The sequence below is a fragment of the Pinus tabuliformis genome, chromosome X, assembly GCF_031772625.1.
Source record: "Pinus tabuliformis cultivar Carrire ecotype Pingquan chromosome X, CPIR1, whole genome shotgun sequence".
NCBI lineage: Eukaryota > Viridiplantae > Streptophyta > Pinopsida > Pinales > Pinaceae > Pinus > Pinus tabuliformis.
In genome coordinates, this window is record NC_142308.1 from 687,201,352 (window position 1) to 687,227,985 (window position 26,634).

Genomic DNA, 26,634 nt, shown 5'->3' on the forward strand with positions numbered 1-26,634 from the left:
ATGATCGAAGATATGGTGGTCAATTTAGCTCAAATCCCAGTAAAAAATGTAGTAATGGATATTGTAGTTGATTCCATCCCTGCAAGATTTTCTATGCTTTTGTACAAGTCACAGGGAATGAAAATTGGGGCGTTCTTTAAGATGGATTTAACATATTCTACCATTCATTTGTTTGGTGGAGAGGAGCATCGATTATACAGGGAATCTAGATTCGTGAAGACAGTTACAAAGGCAGATTGTTCAAACAATGCTCGTGTATGGTAAAGAGAAATATTTCTCTTGTTTTCTACTTGAAGAAGATGATCAAATTATAAGAGACACCCATGTCGAATGTTCTACTTAGCTGAGTAAAAAAGCATTGGAACATGACAAGATATGGAAATTTTATTTTGATGGTTCTTATTCTAAGGAAGGAAATGGGGTAGGTGTTTTATTGGTATCTCCAGAAGGTAGCTTGATCCATCTCTCTTTCAAACTGGAGTTTGAGGCCACAAACAATGTTTCTGAATATGAAGATTTTTTGTTGGGGTTGCACGCTGCTAAAAACCTTATCATCGGGTGCTTGACTGTGTTTGGGGATTCAAGGCTCATGGTGAAGAAAATAAAAAATCAATGCCAAACCAAGCATCCAAGATTGAAGTCCTATAGGAAAAAAGTATGGGATTTGGTTGAAAACTTTTTATTAGCCTTCAATATTTAGTTCTTTCCTAGAGAACAAAATCAGATGGCTAATTGTTTGGCAATTTCCGCTAGTAATTTCAGACCCCCTCAAAATCCCTTGCTTAGGTATGAAGTCGAGGTCAAGTACAGCCCTTCAGTGCTAGACAATGTGAGGTACTAGAAAGTGGTTGAGGATGAAGAAAAGATCAAGCGCTTTATGGAGGTTGTTGGGGAATTCTCCAACTCGATGATTGATGAGGAGGATGAAAAGCCAACAGAGGAACAACAAGCCAATTGGGAAGGATCTATTGTTGGTCACAAAATCTTGCAACTAAAGGGAAATATCAACCCCAGAGGGTTGGTTCCATTGGAAAGGATCTTCAACTCAAATGATGTGGTTGTTAAGCCAGTTGAACACGAGCTTGGGGAGGAGGTGGAGGATTGTAATATTGGAACCAAAGAAAATCCTAGAACCATCAAATTAGCTAAAGAAGTTCCTAAGGAATACAAAAAAAGGTACCTGGAACTTTTCAAGGAGTACATGGATGTGTTTTCTTGGTCATATGATGATTTTAAGACTTTTGATCCTAGTGTCATACATCACAAAATTCCTATAAAAATTAGTTTGAAGCCATATAAGTAGAAGCTCAGGCAGATTAATCCCCTGTTACTTCCATCAATTGAAAAGGAGGTGAAAAAAATATTACAAGCTAACATTATTGTGCCTTTTATGTACTCAGATTGGGTAGCAAATTTGTTTCTTGTCAGGAAAAAGAATGGGGAAATAAGGTTATGTGTAGGTTTCAGGAATTTGAATAAGGCCTCACTAAAAGATAACTACTCTTTTCCTAAAATGGATTATATTCTACAGAAAGTGGTAGGGTCTACCTAAATGTCCATGATGGATGGATTTTCTAGATACAACCAAGTCGTTATACACCCTAAGGATACGAAGAAAACAACTTTTACTACACCATGGGGAACATTTATGTATGCGAGAATGCCTTTTAGCCTCATAAATGTTGGAGTTACTTTCCAAAGAGCGATGGATATAGTGTTTGTTGGAGGGCGGGATAAATTTGTAGTGAATTATCTATATGACATAATTTTTTTCTCTAAATAAGATTCATAGCACCTCAATCACTTACAACTCACTTTTTCAAAATGCATAAGGTATGGTTTGTCCTTAAACCCCAAGGAATCACAGTTTGATTTCAGATAAGGGAGGTTATTCGGGCACATTATGGAAAAGGAAGAAGTGAATATTGATCCCAAAAGGGTGGAGGCTATTAATGATATCCAATTACCAAGGAATAGAAAAGAAATTTAGGTTTTCTTGGGCAGGATAAATTTTCTAAGAAGATTTATACCAAACTATTTTGAAATTGTCAAAGAAATCACATAAATGTTGAAGAAGTATAGGGAAGTCAAGTGGACTATAAAATCCTGGGAGTCATTCTCCAGAATTAAAAAAGACGTTTGCAGAAGACATAGTCTTATATAGCCAATACTATCATAAGCCATTCCTCATTTTCTCTTTTTCCTCTCCTAACATAGTGGCAATTGTTTTATTGCAGAAAAATAGTGAAGGACATGAACAACCAATTGCATTTTTCAGCCAGGTGTTGCAAGATGCAGAGCAAAAGTATAATATTTTGGAGAAACATGCCTATGCCTTGGTCAAGTCCCTAAAGGCTTTTTGAATTTATGTCATTCAATCAAATATAACAACTTACACCCCTATAGTTGTTGTGAAAGATATTCTTGTGCAAGGTAACAGTGAAGGAAAGAGAGGCAAATGGATTGCCAAGATTCAAGAATATGACATGAATATAAAACCCACTAAGTTTATCAAGGGGCGGGGATTATCAAAGATATTATTGGAGAATAACTACTAGGCCTTGGGAATAAACCTATAGGCAAATATGGAAGAAGAAGGTAAAGGAGAAGAGGAGCAGAAAGCATTGTATCCTCAACATAGAAAATTCAGATGAAGTACCTCACCTCACATTGGTACAAATATATTGTCCATTATTTACATTTCTGAAGTGCCCAATAAATTTTGACAAAGTTAAATACAGATCCTTGAGACTGCAAGCCCAGGAGTTTGTTATCTCAAATGGCTAGCTATACTAGAAGAAAATGATGGGGATTTTTCTTTTATGCCTGGTAGAAGAAGAGATTCCTAAGGTGATTGATGAATTCCATAACTGTGTTTGTGGAGGACATTACAGCTGGAGAGCTACGACCCATAATATCCTTGAAGCAGGTTTCTATTGGCCCAAGTTATTTGGTGAGGTTCATTCTTATGTCATATCCTGTGAAAAATGTCATATTTTTGTTGAGAATCAGAAGTTAACACCCTCCCCCTGATTCTTGTTTTTGTGGAGGATCCCTCCAGGCAATGGGGGTTGGACTTCATAGGAGAAATCCATCCACCATCCAATGGTCAACATAAATGGATACTTACAACCATTCATTATTTCACAAAATGGGTCAAGGCCATCCCAGCCAAAAATGCAACTGATGCAGTGGTCATTAAGTTTATTGATGAGAATATCCTTGCTCAATTTGGTTGTCCCAAGAAGATTATCACTGACAATGGTTAGGTGTTTAAGTCAACCAAGCCTTTCTTAGTTTATGCCAAAAGTATCACATCATCATGGGGAACTCCACCACCTACTATCCGTAGGGAAATGGAATGAATGAATCTTCAAATAAAACTCTATTAAGGATTATGAAAAATACCATATTTGAAAATCAGAAAAAATGGGACTCACAACTAAAATTTTCCCTATGGGCCAACAAAGTTACTACTAAGAGGTCAATTGAGAAGTCTCCTTTTGAGTTGGTATATGGAAAGGCTACAATTTTCCCTACCCAATTAGACATGGCAGTGGCTAAAATACTACAAGATGTTGAGGACCCAAATTCTTTGACCAGGAGACTAAATGAGCTGGCAGAACTGCAAGAAAACAAAGGACATGTATCTCATAATCTGATTAAATATTAGGAAAAGATGAAAGTCCTTTTTGACAAAAAGGCAAGGGATAGATCCTTACATCCAGGAGATTTGGTGCTTAGATGGGATGTTAGGAGAGAGGACAAAGGAAATCATGGGAAGTTTGATCCCTTGTGGTTTGGACCTTTCAAGATATCTAAAGCCAAAGGAAACAACACCTTCTTACTGGAAAATTTGGATGGTGAGGTTCTTGAACTTCTTGTGAATGGGAAGTTTCTCAAGATTTATTTCCAACATTAAAGAGGTCCATTTTCACTCACTGTATACACCAGTGAGCTATTGTACATACCAGTAATTTTTTAAGTTCTTATTGCCTCTTTTTTTGTTTTCTATGTACTAGAATAAAATGAATCCATGCCCAACAAATAGAGGCACTAATCTGCAGGTTCTCAATGCATTGGTTGCAATACATTGTCCCCAATTGGAGCCGATGTTGTTATCTTTCATACCATCATGTATTTGTGTCAAATGGTCTTATCTTTCATCCCTGTTACAGAGGAGGACTGGTGCAGTCTTGGTTAACTAACAAAAGGAGAACTGAAATTCGAAGGCCAAAATCAAAAGGGAGAGGCCGACCATCGAGATGTTGATTTCTGATAAGGCTCAGCACTTCATTCAGGACCTGATATCAGAAGGACTGGAAGGAAACATATCAGAATTTTGGGATATCAGAGGTTGGAACATGGAGGGGACCTCAAAGGTATATTTAAAAACAGAACTAAAATGAGATATTGGAGAAGGCAGTCAAAAGGAAGGCACATCAGAACCCTGTAACTCTTTATTAAATGAATTCCTTTGAAAGTGCTGAGGGTTGTGGAGAAATAGAATTACAAAGGAAATATTTAGAAAACTAATGGACTAAGGGACCCTTTCTCTCTCCTCAAGATGGGACACATGGAAGCAAGTGATTTTTCATTAGGAGCTAACGAGGTAGATGATGTCAACATGATGTGGCAGTATGGAGGACACGTGGCAATCAGTTTCAGCATTTTTAGGTGGCCTAGTGGCGAAAATATGTGTGACACATGTCACCACTTGGGACGCACAACACGAAGATGATGACCTCAAAATGACATCATCTCAGAGGTCGAAATTTTGGAGGGAAGATGTTTCAGAACTCCTATGTATTTGCAAATCTAAAAAGTTTCGATGAAAGGGGCTTCTGATGTATGATCGGCACTTGGTCATGGGGACCCAAAAGATTCAAGGACATACAACAGGCCTTAGCACCTAGTTCTATAAATGCACCACATGGAAAGTATTTCAGAGGTCGGTTTATTAGAGGTAGGAGGCATCATAACTTTGTTCTATTTGTATTTTGAAAAAGTTATGATATTAAGGGGCTTCAATGTGTGGCCGCACTTGGTTATGGAAACCCGAAGAACCAAGGGCAGAGAGAAATTACAAAGGGAAATAGGCCCCCGACAAGAGCTCGAAGGCTTTAGCACCCAAGAACCAAGTCATCGGTCATGGAATCCAGTCCCATGGAGGAAAAACAAGAAGGGGGTTGAGAGAAAAGGGGTTGAAGGTATCATAATTCTATGATTTTGTAATGTTTCTTTTTATAAGACTTAAGATATATTGGGATCCAACAATGCGATATAGAGAGTATGGAGGATGAATGGGTCGACATATATGAATTTTTTTTTAGTCATTATTAAGTGCAGAGCACCTCCAATTCCACCACACCAAATCACGACTTGCTCCAGAAAGAGGGAATTTAAGTAGTTAGAGGGATAAAGTTACAGGAGAAGTGGCAGATAATAGTGGTAGGAATATCATGATAGAGGTTTGGCCAGATTAGACCACCACTAATCTAGATAATGGATCCTGAGTCCACCTAAGGATATCAGAGGAATCGGCTTCAAAGATATTTTGTTGTGTCAATTATGACACCTCATGCTTTTCATGTTTTTTTAATTTCACATTTTCAAGAAAATAATCAAGTCTGTTAGGTAATCATTAGGACAACTAGGCCATTCTCATGCTTAGAAAGATGGTAGTTTAGAAAACTGTAGCATTCTGAGATATTTTGTAACTGTTGTTTGAGCCCTCTCTCCCTATAAAAGGGAAGAGGAACTCAGTAGTAAAGGTTCCCAATTTTTTTCAAAGTTTCTGAATTCTATGTTTAAGCTTTATGAATTCTGTTTTCAAAGGAAATTCCAAGTTTGGTTCTATTTTCCTATTCTAGGGGCTGTATTTGTTTTGCAGATTCCACAAGTTTAGGCCCATACAAGGTTTTTGAAGATTAGTGAAGAAATTTTCTGGTGATTCCAAGAATTTGGATATGTAGTATGTGTTCTACCTTTTTGTGTTATTTCATATGTGTATTTTCTTCTCTAGAAATTGTGTAATTGTAGTTGTTGGATTCACTCTTAAGTCACAGATTTACTTATGTTTATGTAATAGCTAATGGTACCTATGAGATTGTAGATTTATCTATGTTATGTAATAACATACGGTACCTGTGAGATTTCATATTTACCTGGGTTATGATATAGCAGATAATACATGTGATGTGAGACATTGAGTTGAAAGCCTTAAAATGTGCTCCATAATTTCTACACTTCTTTCCTTTTATCTTGTCATGATTCTACTAGGATTTTTTGCATAGGATTTTGTGTTTATCCAACCCTCTACACAAGGTACCTCTCTTATATTTCTCCTTTTCCATCTCCACTGCAACGACAAATTTAAGTTGTGTTCTCTGTGTGTCAGCCACAAGACCTGAACATTTATTCTTGGGAATGATATTTTGTTTATGTGCATACTGAATTTGCCTCTAAGAAAGGTAATTCAACCAAAATCTAAACCGTTTCACATTTATCTCTTTAGCCACAATGATTTATCTTTAAGAGAGGCTAAGATTTCGTAGGCACTTACCTCTCCTCAACCTGGGCGGTTGTCTCTAGGAGCTTCAATAAAAGGAAGATCGAAACAAAATTAAAGCAATCACATAGTGGCCCAAGCCAACTAACATTTCTAAATTAAGAGGATTTATGGGTTTAACATGATACTATTGAAGGTTTATTCGAGTCTATGCTCATGTAACTGCACCCTTAACAAGAATTTTAAATAACAACTCATTACAATGGGATGACAAGGCAATAAGGTTCTTCAAAACCTTAAAGGAAATTATGGTCACTACACTTGTACTCGAAACTCAATATTTTTCAAAACCTTTTACAATTGAATGTGATGCTTTAGGTTTTGGAATAAGGGTAGTATTGATGCAGGATGACCATCCCATAGCATTTGAAAGTAGGAAATGTTGGAATTTCCATGCACCCTAGGTCAGGTGTATGGCCTAGCAAGGAACACAAACACACTAGAGATGCCAAACTTTAAACAACTTTGCAAAACCAAATATAAGAACAATGAGATCAATAATAATACACAATATTTTATGGCGCAAAAAACGTTCCTTATTAGTCCTTCAATAAGAAAATCTTAGGGCTCATTTACCAAGGATCATGGCCTTTTACAAACCCCAATACAATGCTATAGTAAAAAGTTATTCCTTTGACCAAATACAACTAGGGCTTATGCCAAATCCATCAGGCCGTTATCCACCCATAAAAACAAATAATAAACAGCTTAACTTACTTAGTGTTGTTGTTCTTGGAAACCAACCCTTTTAGTCATCTTCTGTCGACAAGATCTACTCCTTTATACCTTGTATACTTGGCTTATTTTTTGTCCACCAATAGACTGCTCCTTTAGACCACTGATCCACTTTCATGTAGCCCTCGGCTAGTCCCTTCAATTTTTGCAGGTATTCCTTTCACTATTAGTGACACTTACATGCTCCTTTAGGCCCTTTTCTACCTTCAACTGCTTCCTTTCACTAGCATACTACTCCTTTATTCCAGTTGTACCCCTTTGCCTCTTATTATACCCTTAGCCAACTTGTTCTAGGTTGTGTCCTACCAAGAAGGTATCCTTTACCCCAAGACCATCTCTCTTTAATTTTTCTAGAACCTGGGCTTCCTCTATATCACATAGTGGCCTCATTTCTTAGTTGTTTGTACCTACAAAAAGCAATAAACATGTCACCTAGACTATTATCCAACCTCGACTAGGTCTATTCTATCTCCAATAGACCCTCGACATACTAGATAATCCTCTAGCTAGTATTTTTCTACCTATAGAAGCCCTTTGTGGCCCTAACTAATACACCCTATGCCCTTCATCAACTTCTAGTACATCCAATATCCTTCTTCCTCTTGCCTGTAGTCACTTGGTATGTACTAACAGAACTCTGTGGCCCAACTTCTCCACCTTGATCTCCCTATTGTTAGCTCCTGAGGCCCTTGGCCTTTATAAGCAAACTTTAGGCCTCTACAAATAGACCCTCAAAGTCCTATTACCTTGAAACCTATTCTTTAAAGATTTTGGCCTCTTGGTATGGCCCAAAACATGTTCCTTATTAGCCCATTAATAGGAAAACCTTAGGGCTCTCGTACCATGGTTCATGGCCCTTTACAAACCCCAATACAATACTATAGTTCAAAGTTAATCCTTTGACCAAATAAAAATAAGGTTGATACCTATTCCATTTGGTCTCATCTCCCCATAGAAACAAATAATAAACAACTTAAATTACTTGTTGTTGCTATCCTTGTAAACTAGCCCTTTCAGTGCTTTTTTTTCCACAAGATCTACTCCTTTAGGCCTTGTCCACTTGGCTTGATTGTTGTTGACTAGTATACGACTCCTTTAGCTCAATGATCCACTTTATTGTAGCCCTTAGCTAGTCCCTTTGGTTTCTATAGGTCTTCCTTTAACTGTTAGTGACAATGGCCTACTTCTTTAGGCCCTCTACCACCTTGAGCTACTTACTTTCACCAACGGATTACTTGTTTAGTCAAACTATACCCATTTCCCTCATATTCTTCCCTTATCCAGCTTGTTCTAGGTTGTGTTCTGTATAAACATGCCTCCTTTACCCCATGACCAGCTCTCCTTAGGTCCACCTAGACCCTCAACTTCCTCTCTTTAGCATAATGACCTCCTTTCTTAGTTGGTTTTACCTACAACTAGCCCTAACCAGGTCACCCAAACTACTGTCCAACCTTGGCGAGGTCAATTATAGCTCCAACATACCCTCAACCTACTAGATCATTCCTTTGGCCAATATTTTTCTACCTATGCAAGCCCTTTGTCTCCCTAACCAGGCCACCCTATGCCCTTGGTTAGCCTCCAGTACATCCAATAGCCTTTGGCCTCTTGCCTATAGTCACTTGGTCTACCCTAATAGACCTCTGTGGCACGACTTCTCCACCTCAACCTACTTGTAGTAAGCTCATGAGGCCCTTAGCCTTTCCAAGTAGACCTTTGGCCTCTACAAATAGATCCTCATTGCCCTATTATGTTGTATCCTATTCCTACATGATTTCAGCCTCTTGATGCATGGATCCACGAACCAAACTCAACCTGCTTCTATGGTTGTTGTTGCCTTTCTAGGACTAACTATGACTCCTTTGCTTTCCTAGGCTATGTATCTTTTAGCCTTCTCAAACCCAATTCAATTCCTTCTCACTTGTGTTGCTAAGCCTCTCCATTGGCTTATATTTTTACTTTTCCATATGCTACTTTGGGAACCCCTTGGTCCTTTAAGGTGTTTCCCACTCAACCTCTTAACAACAAATTAGAATATAAAATTCATTATCTTGGGTTCTAAGCCCACTCATTTGGGTAAAAATCCCAAATTTGGATACTTTTCTCATAAGTTCTCTTTTTTGTGGATTTTCTCCACTCGGAAATACCTTTTAGGCTACCCAAATTTAAATAGGAAACTTAATAAAAGAGAATGCCTAAAATCTACATATGACAAGGAAATACTCACCATTCTGCACACACTAGCCAAATGGAGAATATATTTTGGGAAGTAAGTGATATGAATAAATCATAATAGTCTTCGACACCTTCTACAACAAAAACCACTTTCCATAGAACAATAGAAATGGATCAAAAAAATTGCTGATTTTATATGGAGATATTATGTTAGCACCTAAATCTACCTTAGGCTAAAGGAAGGCAAAATTCAGGGTAACCACAAACCATGCTCAGTCTGGTAGCTAGCCCTACCAGAACAGGAGAGGGCTCTCTCTGAGTCACGCTAAGCGAATAAGTAAATGGAATGGTCTGAGATGACTAACAGTGAAATATTGATCTTAGGCTAGTAAGTAAATATGGATACAAGAAGCAATTTTTTATGAATGACTGAGTTTCTGGGATGGTATGGGACCAACGGACAGCAATGAGCAAAGAATTTAATACAAAGGCATAGATTACTTCGTGAGGAAAGACAGGCGGAAAGTCTAGCAATTTAGTTTGAAATAACTCGGAATGGAGGAATTTCTTAGGAGGGTGAAAAGGGCATAAGTACATGAATACTTTTCAACAGAAGAAGAACATTGAACATGAAATTTTCCCATAGGCAGAGCAATAAAAATGAATTCTACCTTATCTAAATTAGAAAATTTCACTAGAAATGAATATGAAATGAACTGTGAAACATTACGAAATACATATGAAACATAAGAGACACATTTGCTACACTCACAACCACATGAATCTCATGAAACAGAGTCGTTGCCTTTCATTAATCCTCTGTCAAAATATACAATGAAGAACTGAGTTTCTCTCCCACAGTCTCCCAGAAATTACAAGCCAACCAACCCTTTGCAAACAGTTTGCATACAATATATAGAATGTTCCATGAAGAGATAGAACGCCCAAGGGTTGGGGAGTTACTCGAATCATTACAAAATGGAGGTGGAAAGCCAACCATTAGCTACAGGTGTAGCGTTACAAACATGACAAATGGCTTGGGTGACTATTCGCCTTCCTTTGCCACTTGTATAGGAGCCCACCTTTAGTGAAAATAATTTTTAAACATTGCCTTAGTTTCCGAGAAAAATATAGTGTAAATGAGCGGGCCCACTTGGAGAAAGTCGTGAATCGAAATTTCGTGAAACGGAGGTGAATTTGGCCCTTTTCTATATATGCGCCGCGCCACTTTGGAGGTTGTTTTGAGGCACCAGCAGGAGTCCAAAATGTGGCCAGGTGGGCTTGTTGGAAAGCCTAGCCTGTCTACTTTCCAACCCAAGTGGAATTTCTGAAGGTGCTCATTTTCCCCTCCAAATCTTCATTCTCCCAAGACTGCTTCCTGTGTGTCAAAATAGGGGCAGAGAGGTCATTTTTTGAGTGTTTTTGACCTTCTGGAGACTCAAATCATGCCCAAATTTCTTGTACAAGCACCAGTAGTCGCGATTTTTCATGCTGAATCCAAAAATGCAAGCCATTTTTTATTTGGAGCTCCCAATCCTAAGCACCGCGCCACAGGGAGAAAAAACCTGTGTTGTGACCAAAAATTTGCCATGTGACCAAAATTGCCCCAAATTTCTTGAAATTTGGGCTGGAGCTTCCTTATCAAGTGTTATGCTGGGCCAAAGAGGCTTCGACCAATATCTGAAGTTGATTGATCTCCCTTTGCCTCTTTTGCTTCTTGATTGCCTTCCTCAATTTCGCCTTCAAATTCCTCATTCGGGCCTTGTACACTTTGTTTCGCGCCATGTAGTGGAAAGCCATGTGTCTCAACAATGCATGGTCCTTGTCGGCCTTGTCCAGCAGCCTCTCCAAGTGCATGTTAACTCTCTCGAGGTTAGGCTCCTGATCCTCATTAATCTCTTGCTCCAATGACGTGAGCTCAACTCTTCTCCTTTGTGCAGCTTGGCGATGCTCACGAATGTTTTGTAGCTCCATGATCACTTTCCGATCCTCTAGCTATTTGTTCCTCTGCTCCATATATTTCATGTTCCACTTAGCCCTCTCCAAGTCAATGGATAAGGCTTCGATCTCTAATTGCTGCTCCTCGATGATCTCTCTAAGTTGTGAACTTGTCGGTTCTGTATCTGTATCATCATCATGAAGGAGAACGAATTCGGTCTCTCGTTCACCTGATGGCTCACTTGAAGGCCCCTCATCCTGCATTGGCTCTTTTCCTTTTTCCTGTTCTTGTGATGCTGATGGTGGAAGCGAGGCCCCTTCCACCCCGAGTGGAGATAACACTCGCTTTGCTGCTACAAACAAATGTCTAGCACCCCTATGATATGTGATGAAACCAGCACACTAGCAGTCTCATGGCGCTCATACCAACGAGAAGGTTCACCCTCATGCTTAACCTTTGATAATACCTGTTAAATGCTGAAGAGGTCACGGGAGATGAAATCATCCCAAGTAATGCCTTTCAATCCAAGCTGATGATCCACCAAAATCTTAATAAGGGAAAAGTGATAAACACTATTAAGTTGTTTTTGAGGGGTCTTGTGCTACATGAAAGTGTTCATCCTCTCTATGTTCCTGCAAATGAAAAATGGAATTTTCATCATCCGTACCCTGGTAAAGTGCATGAGCAACCTGATGTGATAATCATATAGACGAGAGAACCTCCCCTCACAGCTAAATTACTTCATGATCAACTTCATGAGTGGAGCATATTCATCTTTCAAATATCTGAATGGAAAGACTCTTGTGAGCTGCCTCAAGCAACTGGCCTTAATGTAAGGCTCATAATGCTGCCGATCAACTTTCTGTTTCTTGTGCCATGGTTCTCCAACATTTGGTATGCCGGTTGCTAATGAGATAGTTTCAGGTGTTAGTGTGAAGGTAACACTGGCCAAGATAGAGTGATCCCCATGTAGGTGAGCACAAAAAGACGGGCCAATTCATGATGAACTCGAACATTAACCACTCTTTGACAAAACTCAAAACATGATAGATGCTAGAAACATGACATAGCAAGAGGGTAGGCCTGCAATTCAGTGAGGGTGGTTGGCTCATCCCTAACATGTTTTCCACTTTTGTGATGTCTCCGGGGAGCCTGTTCTTCCGAGGATGAATCACTCTGTGTCTCCATCTCATACTCTGATGAATTCTCAGATGCCATGACTGTTGTGTGTACTGTACTTGGGCTTCCCTTTGATGATGGTGTGAAACTAGGTGTTGTTGTGATATCTGCCACCAAGAGGAACAATGAAAAAAGGGAGTATTAGGAGGGGAATGATATGATGGGAATAGGGGTTATGGGGAGAGGTTTTGTTTAGGGATATATAGGAGGGTTTGGGGGTTTGAGAGGGTAGGGTTTTGGGGTTTTGATAAGGTAGGGTTTTGGGGTTTATATTTGACCAAAGAGTGGAGGGATAAGGAATAGGGGTTTGGTAATATTTTAGGGTAGGGATAATAGGAAAAATGAGAAAGGGAGGGTAGGGAAAAATGGTAGGTGAGGGAAAAATGGTGGGTGAAGATGGAACCTTGGCCTCAATACCACAATTATGCAACCCTAGCAACAATGGCCTTTGGTGTTTTCTTGTGGTTGATTTTATGAATTTTAGTTGCCTTCAAACATAGCCATAAACCACCATATCATTTATAAACTTTGATGAAAAAGTCGTGTCATAGAGCCTACCTGTCAATTTGAGGGGCTTCACAAGAAATTTGAGGAAATTTGGCACGGTTTTGGCCCTTTGTGGGTGTGTGCCACGCGCAAAACCAAGTGTGCCACGCCCTGGTTTTGCGTTGCGCCCGTTGAAAAAATACACTAAGGGATGGCTCTATGTGTGCCGCGCCCTCTGTGTGCACCGCGCCCCTGTGTATATGCGCCGCGCTCCTGGAAACTGCCTCCAACGCTCTCCAACACGCACTTTGCCTCTCAAACACTTTGCAATATCTCCCTATGCACTTGATTTGCATAATGGCTTTGATTTTGGTGGAAAATTGTATATAAAGACTTGGAAGTCATGGGTTAAATTTTTGCTTCTTCAAAAACCCATTTTTCTAATGTTATGTTTTGACACTTTTTCACTGACTTAAAGCAACACTGATTTTCACTTTCCCTTTGAAATTTTAGCTCAAATGATGAAATTTTCGGCACTCTTTGCAGGGATTGCACGACAAGGCATTTGGCCATGGAAACCATGACTGCATCTGAAGAAATCAATTGGCGACCTTTTGAAAAGTTTATCACAAAGGACACACTGTTTTACTTTTTCTTCAAAACAGAGTTTTGAAGAACAGTCGAAGTTTATCAATATGACGATGAAACTCTCTAAATCATTACTTTGTAAGGGCCTCACTCTAGCCTGCATGGCTTTATAGGACATGGTTGAAGACCAAATTGATTAATCCGTAGACCTAATTATCGAAAATGACTTTTGTCCATTAAAGGACCAGACCTTGACTGTCATGGACTTTAGTGATTATTGACAAAAGACCTAAGCCAGCAGGAGCCAGACATGAGGGGAAATGACTAGCATGACCTTTTCAGTCAGATTATGGCATGCTCCTAGCGAAATGTAGTTGGGTAAATGGAGCGGGACTCCTAAAAATGAAATGCATAAAGAGTTTTGATCTCTGACGGAGGACTGACTAGACCAACTCTAACATTGGCTCCAATGGGAGATGGTAGCTCCTTGGAGGTGCCAAGAACAGCAAATCTCTGGAAGAGCTAGACAGTGCCTTCGTCCATTGGGATATGGAGTCATTTTTTCAACAAACAACACAGGACTCTGACTCATTTATGAAACTAAAATGACCAAAAAATTGACTCAAACTTGACATTGAAATGACTTGAAGACTAACTTGACAAACTCAAACAAAACTAAAATAAAAATGGTATTTACAATGACAGTGGAAGGAGCGTTAATAACTCAGAAATGGTACCGCTTGAGCAGCCGACCATTGATCGGCCCTCCTAGACAATCTTCCCCGTTCATTTCCTTTAGAAGAAAGGCATTCTGACCCCGATATGATGCAATCTTGAAAGGACCTTTCCAAAGATTCTCAAACTTACCGTGCTTACCTTTTTCCTCATTCCTTGCATCCTGCTTCAGCACCACATCATCCAACTGAAATTTATCCACCTTTGCTTTTCTGTCATAAATTTTCTTGATCTTCTCCTGCAATTTGGATGTGTTCTTGAAAACTTCTTCTCTGGTCTGCTGCAAGTGGACCATTTGATTCAACCTTCTTTGCATGGGATCTTCTTCACTGCCGGCCTCCTGAAGAAGTTTGACTACCGGGGCAGCGAGAGAAGTAGAAAATATTGTATCAACTCCATAAACAATCTCAAACGGTGACTCACCAATGGATTTCTTCTGGCTGAGGGGTCTTTTGCTGCATGAAATTGTTCATCCTCTCTATGTTCCTGCAAATGAAAAATGGGATGTTCATCATCCGTACCCTGGTAAAGTGCATGAGCAACCTAATGTGATAGGCATATAGACGAGAGAACCTCCCCTCACAGCTGAAGGACTTCATGATCAACTTCATGAGTGGAGCATATTTTTCTTTCAAATATCTGAATGGAAAGACTCTTGTGAGTTGCCTCAAGCAACTGGCCTTAATGTAAGGCTCATAATGTTGCCGATCAACTTTCTGTTTCTTGTGCCATGGTTCTCCAACATTTGGTATGCTGGTTGCTAATGAGACAGTTTCAGGTTTCAGTGTGAAGGTGACACCAGACAAGATAGAGTGATCTCCATGTAGGTGAAGCACAAAAAGACGGGCCAACACATGATGAACTCGAACATTAACCACTCTTTGACAAAACTCAAAACATGATAGATGCTGGAAACATGGCATAGCAAGAGGGCAGGCCTGCAATTTAGTGAGGGTGGTTGGCTCATCCCTAACATATTACATAAGAAATAGAAAGATAACATAACAGCATATGCTCTCTTCTAAAAAGACAAAAAGTCACAATCACTTGTAGTTTTAGTTGTAGTTCCAGAATAGCTTAATGAGATTCAAAGTGAGTATGAAAAATATCTAGAAACATGTCCTATAATCAATAATAATGTTCAAAAATAAAAATTTGAATGGAAAAATGATATGCTTTGGTATAAAGGAAGAATTTACCTAAGCCCAAAATCATTCCTTTGACCTACTGCTCCTACCAAAATCTTCCCATGAATATGTTATCTTGATCACTAACTATGGTCTTAGGTAGACCATGCAACTTGAAAATGTCCCTCAAAAACAACTCTTCCACCTCAAACACTAAACTCCTAGAAGGAATTGTTGGCTTGATGGGTCTTGACCCAGGTTCAGAGTTAGTTGCGCCAACCAAAGAAACCCTAAAATGTTGACCCTTTTTGCAACAACATGCATAGCGCAGGCTACAGTCTCACCCGAAGCAGTATTGAGGGATGACAAAACTAGGTTTCTGCATCCATAGGTTTGTGTGATGGGTTTTTGTTATTTCTAGGGTTTTATCCTAACCTTCGTGAACCCTAATCCTTAAAATACAGAAATCACAGTAACTTACAAAAACAGTACCTAACCCTTCGCGGAACACTTACAACATTCATAAAATAATGTAACTTATCCGATCTACTACTTTCACGCACCAATTAAGGGTTTCTTCAGATAATTGTAGAAAAATAGAGTGGATACACATAAATTGCATAAGTAAAGATAGCGGCATAGAAACACAATGATAGCTTAAAAAATAGTATTTATTGATATAATATTTCTATTACAGACTCTTCTTCCCTGCACACAAAACTGCAAGGGCCCACGCACACAGCTTACAGACTTACCAAGGTCTCCGCGCACACAGCTGCATGAGCCTTCCCCTTCGCCTAAGTACAGGAAATGAACTTTCCTACCTCAGACTATTTTCCCATGCAATGATATTCAATTCTTTTATGACCTGCTAGGACTCGTTAAAAAATCTTTATATAGCTCTTTCCATTACAATACCATGGTTCGCGAACCATAGGCGGGTCCCAAAACATCATATATTCTAACAAACTAAGGGACTAAAGCCCCTTTGACTCCCATGACCTTCGCACTCCGCTCCCTCAAAATGCAGAGACTTTACATAATTAACAAAATTAGTTACAAAATTTACCCCAGGGGACCCTGTCCTAACAGGCCACCAACACAATTTTGTGACTCGTCCTCAATTCATTCTGTTGGTGGCGCCTCGATATTTGCCTGCAGCTCACTAAACTCAATATTTAAAACCTACAGGTCTGTTGTTCCCTGCATAGCATCTTGTTTCACTTCCTCAACCAAATTTTTAGTAGTTGGGCCTTCAACTGCAAGGCCCATGGTCATTTGAGTCTGTTGCATCCCTTTTAGCTTGCTCTACACTGACAGAGTCAATTGACTTACTTCATCTATCCATGGTTGCATCCTTGAAGATATGATCACTTCCTTGTGACACAGCTCATCAATTTCGTTCTGGATGAGCTTTCCTTTCTGCAATCGAGCGAACCTTTGCACTGGTGCCAAGGTTTGCGTAGTTGATCGGATTTCATCGAACTACCTCTACTTTTCCCTAATGTCTACGCTGATCTTTTGCAGAGTTGGATCCTCCTTTAGTGAGGTCCATAACTCCATGGCATGCTCAAATATCTCAATGCAGTCCTTGACTGCATCTTCCAATGTAGCCATTCCTTATTTTATATAAGTTCTGCATTGCTCTCTAACTTCAGGAGGCGTAGTGGGCTATAGCTTTAATTGTAGCTTTGATATCTGTAGCTGCAACTCAAACCTGACGCGTTCAATTCATCCTTATATTATTTGACTATAGCGACCATCTTTTGAATCTTATCTGTGGAGGCTACTTCTACTAGAATCTTGAGCTCTAGAAGCTCATTGCAGGCATGTGCAATAGCAACTTCTAGTTGTTGGATTCGCATTGTGACCTCCTCCTTTTCTTTTAGGGCCTGTGCCTTTTCCTCAAAAATCTGCGGGTTGTTAGTCTTTACCTCATTGATCACGAGCAGGGCGCATTTCTCTCATATCCTTAGTTCGTCTGACACCCTTTGGTGTAGCTCATGCAAATTCTGAATGGGAAACGCGACCAAATTTAGACTAAGAGTCTTCATTAGGAGTAGTTGTGCCTACTATTCAACTAAGTCGCCATGCAGGGACCCTTCTAGTAGTGGTATCGCGCGAAGATCCATGGTAATTTCATCATCCAAGATAGACCTACTCACTTTTTTCAGCCTCGCTTGCTTCCCACTCGCCTGTCCCACGCTCACTTGAATTAAATTTGTTTGTACTTGCAAATCCATAGGCCGTGCTAGACCTTACTCAGCGACTACGGGTACTACTGTTCAAAGTGGCTCATGAGGTCCATTGTCGCATCACAAACCACATCTCCAATTTTGTCCAAGTCCCCCTCTGTGAGGACCAAAGGTGTCGCACCTGCTAATTTGTCAGACTTTTGCTTCTTGCGCTACCTTGTGGAAGTCCTCTTCTTCCTCTTCTTGACAACTAAGGGGGACTCCAACTCTACGCCCCCTTATTCTTCCACCTCAGTCTCTTACTCCCCCTGTGATTTCTTGGGATATGACTCTTCAACATTGATAGTAGCTTGTGATGTAGTCTTTACCTGCACCGCTTCCTTTTCCTTGGCCACCACTTCAACAACTTCTTTCTCCCTCACAACAGCTACTTTCTTCTACACAACCTTTTCTTAGGCAGCAACTTTATGTGCCTCATTCTTCTTTTCTACGGCCATGGTCTGCGCTGCTGAACCTTCAGCGGTTGTGCTAGTACCTGCGCTGGCATCAGAAGGGGTGAGACAATCACTTGGACACTTGCTGATGGCCCCTGTTATATCCTCCTCGAAAACCAAATAAGGAAACTTGTGCCATATGCCCAGGGCTTCTTTTTTAGATCGAATATGCAGATTCTGGAAATCTTCCCTAAAATCAAAAATGTTGGTGTACTGCGCATGCAAGGTAGGTAATAGCTGTGGCCACTGGCTGATCATCGTTCTGAGTTCCATCTTGAACAACACCAAAAAAATGTTGGTCTCCATTACGTGTGCAGGGTCTTTAGTAGCCCACAATGAAGCGAACTTCATTGCCTCCGGTAGGTCTGAGTCCTACTGATGGAATTAGCTCTCTTTGGGTGTCTTCCATGCCACTAAGGCAATCAACAACAACAACTAGGCATAGTGAAACGCCTTGCCCTCATCCTGAGCCTCCTTGTAGTCCTCCAAAAGCTCCTTACATAGATATTGATCCCAATTATACTAAACCCCTTTTGTGGACTGCACAACTAATGAAACAACTGGCATTGGTACTTCGTCAGCGTGACATTTTCTCATGATATTCCCGACCAAGATCTATGCAACAAACTACACCGCGCCATCATATATCTGCACAACTTCTTGACTAGACCAAATTCTCCCTTCATTTGGTCTGCCAACTTCGTCTCCTGCGACTTTCCTACAAAAGCCTCTCCATGGTCTACTCCTTGGGATGGCAACATCGTGATTCGGTGGATCAACATGTTTTTGATCGGGATGGTTTCTCCCAGCCAGAGACACCCATCATTCACTAGTGTCAGCAATTGGTGCACACATATGGTATTAATATTGGTGTGACTTATGTGTGGTACCAACAACATGTTTAGGAGCCATGTGCCCCCAAATCCAGCCACCTAGCTCATTAGTTCAAGGTGCGTAACACCCGACTCCTCATAATGGACCTTCTTGAGGTACTTACTAGGCGCTAATTGAGGGAATTTCTCATGGTCCCCATGGTTCCCAAGGTCCCAATCCCCCATTTTTATATTTGGTATTCAACCCAGTAGTGGACCCTCAACGAACACATTCTCCGGTAATAAAGGTGTAAAGACCATGAACTTCGCAGCATCTAGATCTTTGGGCACCTTTGTTGTGGGTTTTCTAGGTGGTATGTGTAACTTCATCAACCGAGTTATTGGTTCAACCTCTTCTGCATCAAGCTCCTCTATTCCTCTACACAAAACTTCCTCATCCAAATCCAATGACTCCATCAGCTACTTGGACTTATCCATTTTTTCCTTCTGGCGGATTTCTGTCAGGTTTTTCCTCGGTGATTGACAGACCAACACTTACTGAGGCTTCTTCTTCTTTGTTGAAGTAGACATCTTAGGCCTTGGTAAACTAGCCACGGTAGTAGGAAATGTGGTAGATATATGTTCGATTGGCATTGACTCAGATAGGGTTGGCTCTGTCTCTGGATGAGTTGCAATGGTTCTCTCAATGAAGCTCTTACGAAAGTACCTAGGAAAGTTTGCTAACTCTGGTCGTGAAAGCAGTTCCTCCCAATCCAGCTCAGGCATATAACATTGTTCTTGGCACAAATCAAGGTGAAAAATCTTAAGGAAAAATCTCAGGAAGCAAAGTGTTTGAATGAGGAGTGGTATGTCGTATTTATAGACCAATTTGAATTAAAATCCAACCATTCCCTCCAATTTCGGGTCATTAATTCACATTTGGCGGTAGATTTACAAAGATATGCTCCATAAATGCTTACCCCCCGCTCCTTTCAACGGAAAATTATCCATCCAATCAACTATGGTGCTTCCAATGGTCACTTTTTGGCTAGGCTACATGGGGCCCACCCACCTAGTGTATCTCCTTCGGCGCAGCTCCCATCAGCACCATCCTTCGACTTGTAGTTTAAAGTCTTGTATGTTCTTGCAACTGCCTGGAGTACTAAGACTACCCTACAATCATATAGTCATTGTGCAGGGGCAGGATCACCCCTGTACAGCTTCAAACAAATCCCATTGACTGTTCCCATAAATAATTCCCCATTCAACTTCGCGAGCTGAACTGCACCTCCATCTGTAATTTCCTTCACAACATATGGCCCCAGCCAATGCATCTGAAATTTTCCCAGGAACTTTGTGAACTTACTGTCATATAGAAACACTAAATCATCAACCTTAAAGGTGTGTTGCTTGATATGGTGATCATGCCATGCTTTTTCACGATCCTTTTGCACCTGATGATGAAATCCAACCAAGAAATTATCTTCCTCCAATTCAACGAGTTGCGTGAGTCCTTCTTCCCTGGTATCATGATCAACCATATCCGTAACTGCTGTAATCCGTAAAATTGGCACTATGTACTCCATGGGCATTACAATCTCTTTCCCATATACCAATCTGAATGATGTTTGTCCTGTCAACATTTTGCAGGAAGTCCTATATGCTTAGAGGACCTTTGGTATGTGTATATCCCAGTCATTTCGCTTCGCGTTGCAAATATTTTTCAAAGCACTTTCCAGAATTTTTTTGAAGGTTTTTACTGTGCCATTCACTTGAGGGTGATAAGGCATACTTTTCTGATGATATACTTGGAATTATTCAAGCAATGCAACAATTGTTTCATTCAAAAAGTGTGTGCCCCTATCACTCATCAAAATATTAGGGTAGCCGAACCAAGACAAGATATACTCAAAGACAAACTTCGTGGTGATAATAGCGCTACAATATTTTATAACTTGTGCCTCTACCCACCTACATGCCGAACCATCCAATACCATGGACAAAAAACCATCGCGTCCAAAACCATGTGCAAAAAACATGCACAAAACCATAGGTAGGTCCGCCCAACCTAATATGGGGTCCAAAAAAAAAAAATTCCAGGGTGTCGCCCCGGACCCCATAGAGGGGGGTTACCTGCACCCCTCAAACCCCCTATGAACCCCTCGCTACACAATCGACGCAACGAGGGGGGGCTCTGCCGCCCCTCTAACCCCTTTGTTAACTATGTGGGCTAGTCGTGGAATGAATATAACACAACCTAACATTCTCCCACTTGTTGTTTTCTTTCCATAGGGGGCCACAAGAGAGCTTAGCCATTTATCCAGCCCTACAACGCCCATTGTTTCTCTACACCAAGAGAACTTCTTAGAGCTCACATATTTTGTCAATGCATCTGCAGTATTCTTCAAAGTGTCCACCTTTACCAGCAACACCTTTTTGTCTTCTATCATATCCCTCACAAAGTGATACTGAACATCAATGTGCTTTGTCTTTGAATGATATGCAGGGTTATTTGCCAAGAAAATTACACTTTAGCTGTCACAGTCTATCCTTATAGCTCCCTATACTAACCCCATACTTGAACACAATCTCTGCAACCAAATTGCTTACCTGCTTGCATGAGCGGCTACCATGTATTATTCCTCTGTAGTTGAAAGTGCGACTATAGATTGTCTCTTACTCATCCAACTGACTACACCTCCAAATAGGTTAAACACATATCCACTTGTAGATCTTCTCTGATCCATATCTCTAGCCCAGTATGCATCAACAAAGCTATGGATGTCCAAAAATCTATCCAATCCTGGTCTTCCTTGGTAGCACAAACCACAATCACTAGTGCCACGCAAATACCTAAAAACTCGCTTCACTGTTGTCCAATGCTTCTTTCCTGGTTTTGACATAAACCTACTCAATACTCCCTCTACATGTGCAATGTCTAGTCTAGTACAAACCATTGCATGCATCAAGCTACCGACTGCACTTGCATATGGAACACGGGACATGTCCTCTTCCTTTTCTTGTGTCTTGGGACACTGTTCAACAGATAACTTCACACCTATAGGAATAGGAACCTTCAACAGTTTACTATCATGCATATTAAACCTCTGCATTATTGTATCGACATACTTCCTCTGGTTTAACCAGAGCTTCCTCTTTTCCTAATCTGTTTTAATTTCCATGCCCAAAATATAGTTTGTAGCACCAAGATCTTTCATGTCAAATTTGGAGGACAATTGGGTCTTCAAATCCTGGATAATTTCTTTGTCATTTCCAACCAGCAACATATCATCCACATACAAGACCAGATAAATAACACGGTCACCAATTAATTTAAAATACACACAGTGATCTACTTTGCTTCTTGTGAATCCAAGTTCCCGTATAAATGTATCAAATTTCTAATACCACATCCTTGGTGACTGTTTTAACCCATACAGAGACTTATTTAACTTGCATACCATTTCTTTCTTACCCTTCACTGCAAAGCCTTTAGGTTGCTTCATGTATATTTCCTCTTCCAGATCCCTGTGAAGAAATGTTGTCTTCACATCCATCTGTTCTACCTCAAAATCAAAAGCAGCAGCAACAGATAAAAGTAATCTAATAGAAGTTACCTTGGCAACAGGAGAAAAAAAATCACCAAAATCAATTCCCGACACCTAGGAATAACCTTTTGCTACCATCCAATCTTTGTATTTCTCCACCTTTCCTTCTGCATTTGTCTTCTTCTTGAACACCCATTTGCTGCCAATGGGTTTCCTTCCAGCCGAAAACTCCACTAGATCCCAAGCCTCATTTTTGTGCAAAGATGCCATTTCATTAACCATGGACTCTTTCTAGAGTTTTCCATCCTCTGAATCTACTACCTCCTTCACATTTCTGGGATCATCATCAGTAATAGATAAAGAAAAATTTGAACAGAAAGTAGATGGACTATAACTTTTTGGCTGCCTTCTTTCTTGAACTGATCTTCTCACACCCAGAGTTTGTGGTTCTTCATCTTCTGATTCCTCCTCTGTTGTAGAGTTTGATTCTTCCTCCTTAATCTCAAACTCTATCTTCTGAGGTTCCTTTTGTTGGACTTCATCTTTAATAACATCTTTTACCTCTCTGAACACCACATATCGGTTGTACACAACCTTCCTTGTTACTAGGTTCCAAAGCTTATAACCCTTTAAACCATCCTTATACCCAATAAAGATGCACTTTTCAAATTTACTATCCAACTTGGTTCATTTCTCCTTTGGAACATGTACATATGCATCACATCCAAATACCCTCAGATGTGAAAGAGAGGGTTTCTTACCAGTCCATACCTCTTGTGGAGTCTTATCCTCCAACGCTGATGAAGGTGATATGTTGACTAGGTAACATGTTGTCTCCACCGCCTCTACCCATAATTCCTGTAGTAACCTGACACCACTAAGCATGCTTCTTGCCCTTTCCATCATTTTCATTCTTTCTGCAACTCCATTTTGCTCAGGTGTGTATGGAGTAGTCTTTTGTTGTGCTATACCACACTTCTTACAGAATTCTTCAAATTCCTTACTGAAAAACTCTCCACCGTTATCTATCATCAACACCTTTATCTTCTTCTCTGCCTGGTTTTCCACCAGAGCCTTAAATTATCTAAACTTGTCAAAGACTTCAGGTTTCTTCTTAAGGAAATATATCCATGTATTCCTTGAGAAGTCATCTATAAATGATACATAGTACATAGACTTACCCAGTGATGGAACCTTCACAGGTCCAAACACATCACTGTGCGCAAGTTCTAATATCTATTTCGCCTCCTTACCACCATAGGGTAAACTCACCCGATTCTGCTTCCCATATACGCAATTTTCACAGAAATTAAAATCCATAGAGTTATTATTCATACCTTTACCGTGAAGTATTCGAAGGCCCTTCTCTCCAATATGTCCAAGCCTTTGATGCCACAGCATGGTCTTCTCTCTAGAGACCACTAGATTTTCTGCTCCACTTTTAGGAACCACAAATCTGTTGCACCCATCAACAACAGTGCTTCCTTGCAGCTTGTACAGAGTTCCAATCCGAACTCCCCGCATCAATACCAGTGCTCCCAAACCATCTTGCAGGTATCCTTCTCGAACGCTGTTTTTACACCTGCATCATCCAACTTGCTTACAGAAATTAGATTTATGGCTAATGCAAGAATATGCAGAACACCCGGAAGTGTTCTAATTGTTGGCTTGTTGGGGACTAACCCAGGTTCAGAGGTGATTTAGCCAAAAAATCCCGCTAATACTGGCCCTTTTGGCAACAATCTGCAGAGCACAAACTGAGGTCTCAACCGAAGTAGTATGGGAGGGTGCTAGAACCAGGTTTCCGCACCTTGGAGATGTCTAATGGTATCAAGTGGTCCGTGGTTTGACCCTGCACACACGTCGCTATGCGCACTTACTCGTACCTCGCGGCTTGAGATGTTGCCTTTGCACAACCCTACTTGGGCTCGATCAGTGTTATTACCCAAGTCCTTACTTGTAGCTCGATATTAGGTGATTAACTGAACTTATTTATACACTTTTAGTTATACTCAACAATATTCACAATTCATATAAGTGTGCGTAGTAAATAAACAGTATAATTGCAAGTAATATCAAACATGTAATAACTCAGAATAGATACACAGGATTCAGATAAAACCTCTCTTTACTATTTTCTTCCTTCTGTTATAGACTCAACCCTACCCTGAGCACTCAACTGCAAGGGTTCACGCACTCAGCTGCAGACTCTACTAGGCCTCTGCGCACTCAGCTGTAGAGCCTCTTCCTACTACTACGACCCAAGATGCTTAGACTACTTCTTTATGCTTCATTATCATCTTCTATCAATCTATTGTATTCCCTTCTTTACAACTTAGAGCCTCACTCTATTTATACAATCCCATGGTATGTGGACCATGGGTAGGCCGACATTACATTCAAAACTTAGGGCGAACAGCCCTATGACTCTAACATACAATTAGCTGAGTCTTTACAACAATAACAACTCAAAACTTTGGCTTTGAGCCCCTAAAGCATGTTGTGGGGGGATTCCATGCCCAACTAGCCCCCAACACAAACATCATAACTCGCCCTCGAGTCACTCTGTCGGCGCGGTGATCTTGGCGCAGAGTCCCTCCAGCTGGTCCTGAATGGTCTTGATGTGTGTAGCACACTGAGCTACTGCTTGTTGAACCTGTTGCATTCTTTCTTCTAAGACCTCTGTTTCCGACGTGCTGCACTGCATCTATGCATGTATCCCCTAAATATGCAAGATCTTTCCTTCAATATCTATCGTGATTATGAAGGATTTGTCAATCCATGGTTGGATGTGTGCTTTGAGAACTGCTTCCTTATGGCGCGCCACATCCACCTGCTCCTTTAATGCCTTGGTTTTCTGCATCCTCGCAAGCCGCTGAGTAAAGACTACTGTTTGCACAATCCCTCTGATGTTGTCGTACTGTTGATGGAGTTCGCATGCCTCTATCTCCGGCCGCTGGATGTTGGGGTCCTCCTGCAATGTCGTGAGGACCTCAAGTGCCTATTCCAACATGTTGGTACAGTCGCGCACTACACCTCTAATCTCTTCCAACCCTGCTGCAATAATGCTGGCGTGCTGTTCTTTGATTTCTGGGGGAGTGGAAGGTTGCGCCTTCAACCACAACTCGACGACTTGGAGATTCAGCTCTAGTTGCACCCTTTTTGTCTCTTATCTTGTGTCGTGGACTCCATGCCAAACTGTGGATCTGCACTTCTACCGGTAGATCTGTTGCGATAGCCAGCTTTGGGACGTGCTAACAAGTGTCATCTACCATGTGCACCAAATGTTGATTCTACGATACCAACTTGTCGCGTTGCAAGCTGAGTTGTTCAATGTTAATTTTCTGCTCGTTGAGAAACTGCATCGTGCATCTCTCCCTGGCCCGCAGCTCTACCGTTATCCCATCCTGTAACTGATATATTGTTTCTCGGGGAAGGGCAGCTAGGTTAAGGCCAAGGTATTTCATCATGCTAAGTGACATTCGATCCATCGCATTTGGCGAGACTAATGCTCGCTCTGGCAACACTATTGTGTTGGCCATCTATGTGCACAACATCTGCCTACTGCGACGTTGGTAGACAAGGTACCTTCCTAAGGGGGTCGCAACTGTAACTCTTGCAGCTGTGCCCTAAGGGCCCCCAACATAGTCTGGTGCTTCGTCATAAACTCTTGAAGTACTTCAATGGTGACATCTCGAGCCGTCTCGCTAATGTCATGGAGATAACCTTCGATTAAGGTGATTGGGTCAATGGCCAGCTTTGAAGCCTTAACCTTCTTCCTTGGACCCTATCTCTCTGTGATGCGCGGTCGCTTGAGCTATGTGGATGTGGTCCCTGGGTCCGCACTCCCTTTTGCTATTTTTGTGTCCTCTATCTCCTGCCCTGAGGACGTTGCTTGGCCCTCCTCTACCTGTACCATTGCTGCCTCTGCTGTCTGCACTGTTGCTGTTGCTTCTGCGACCTTCTTCTGCTCTGCGGCTTCCTGTGTCGCTTCGCGCGCTACCCTTACCTCAGCTACTGCTTTTTCATTCTGCCTTCTCTCAGCCAGTTGGG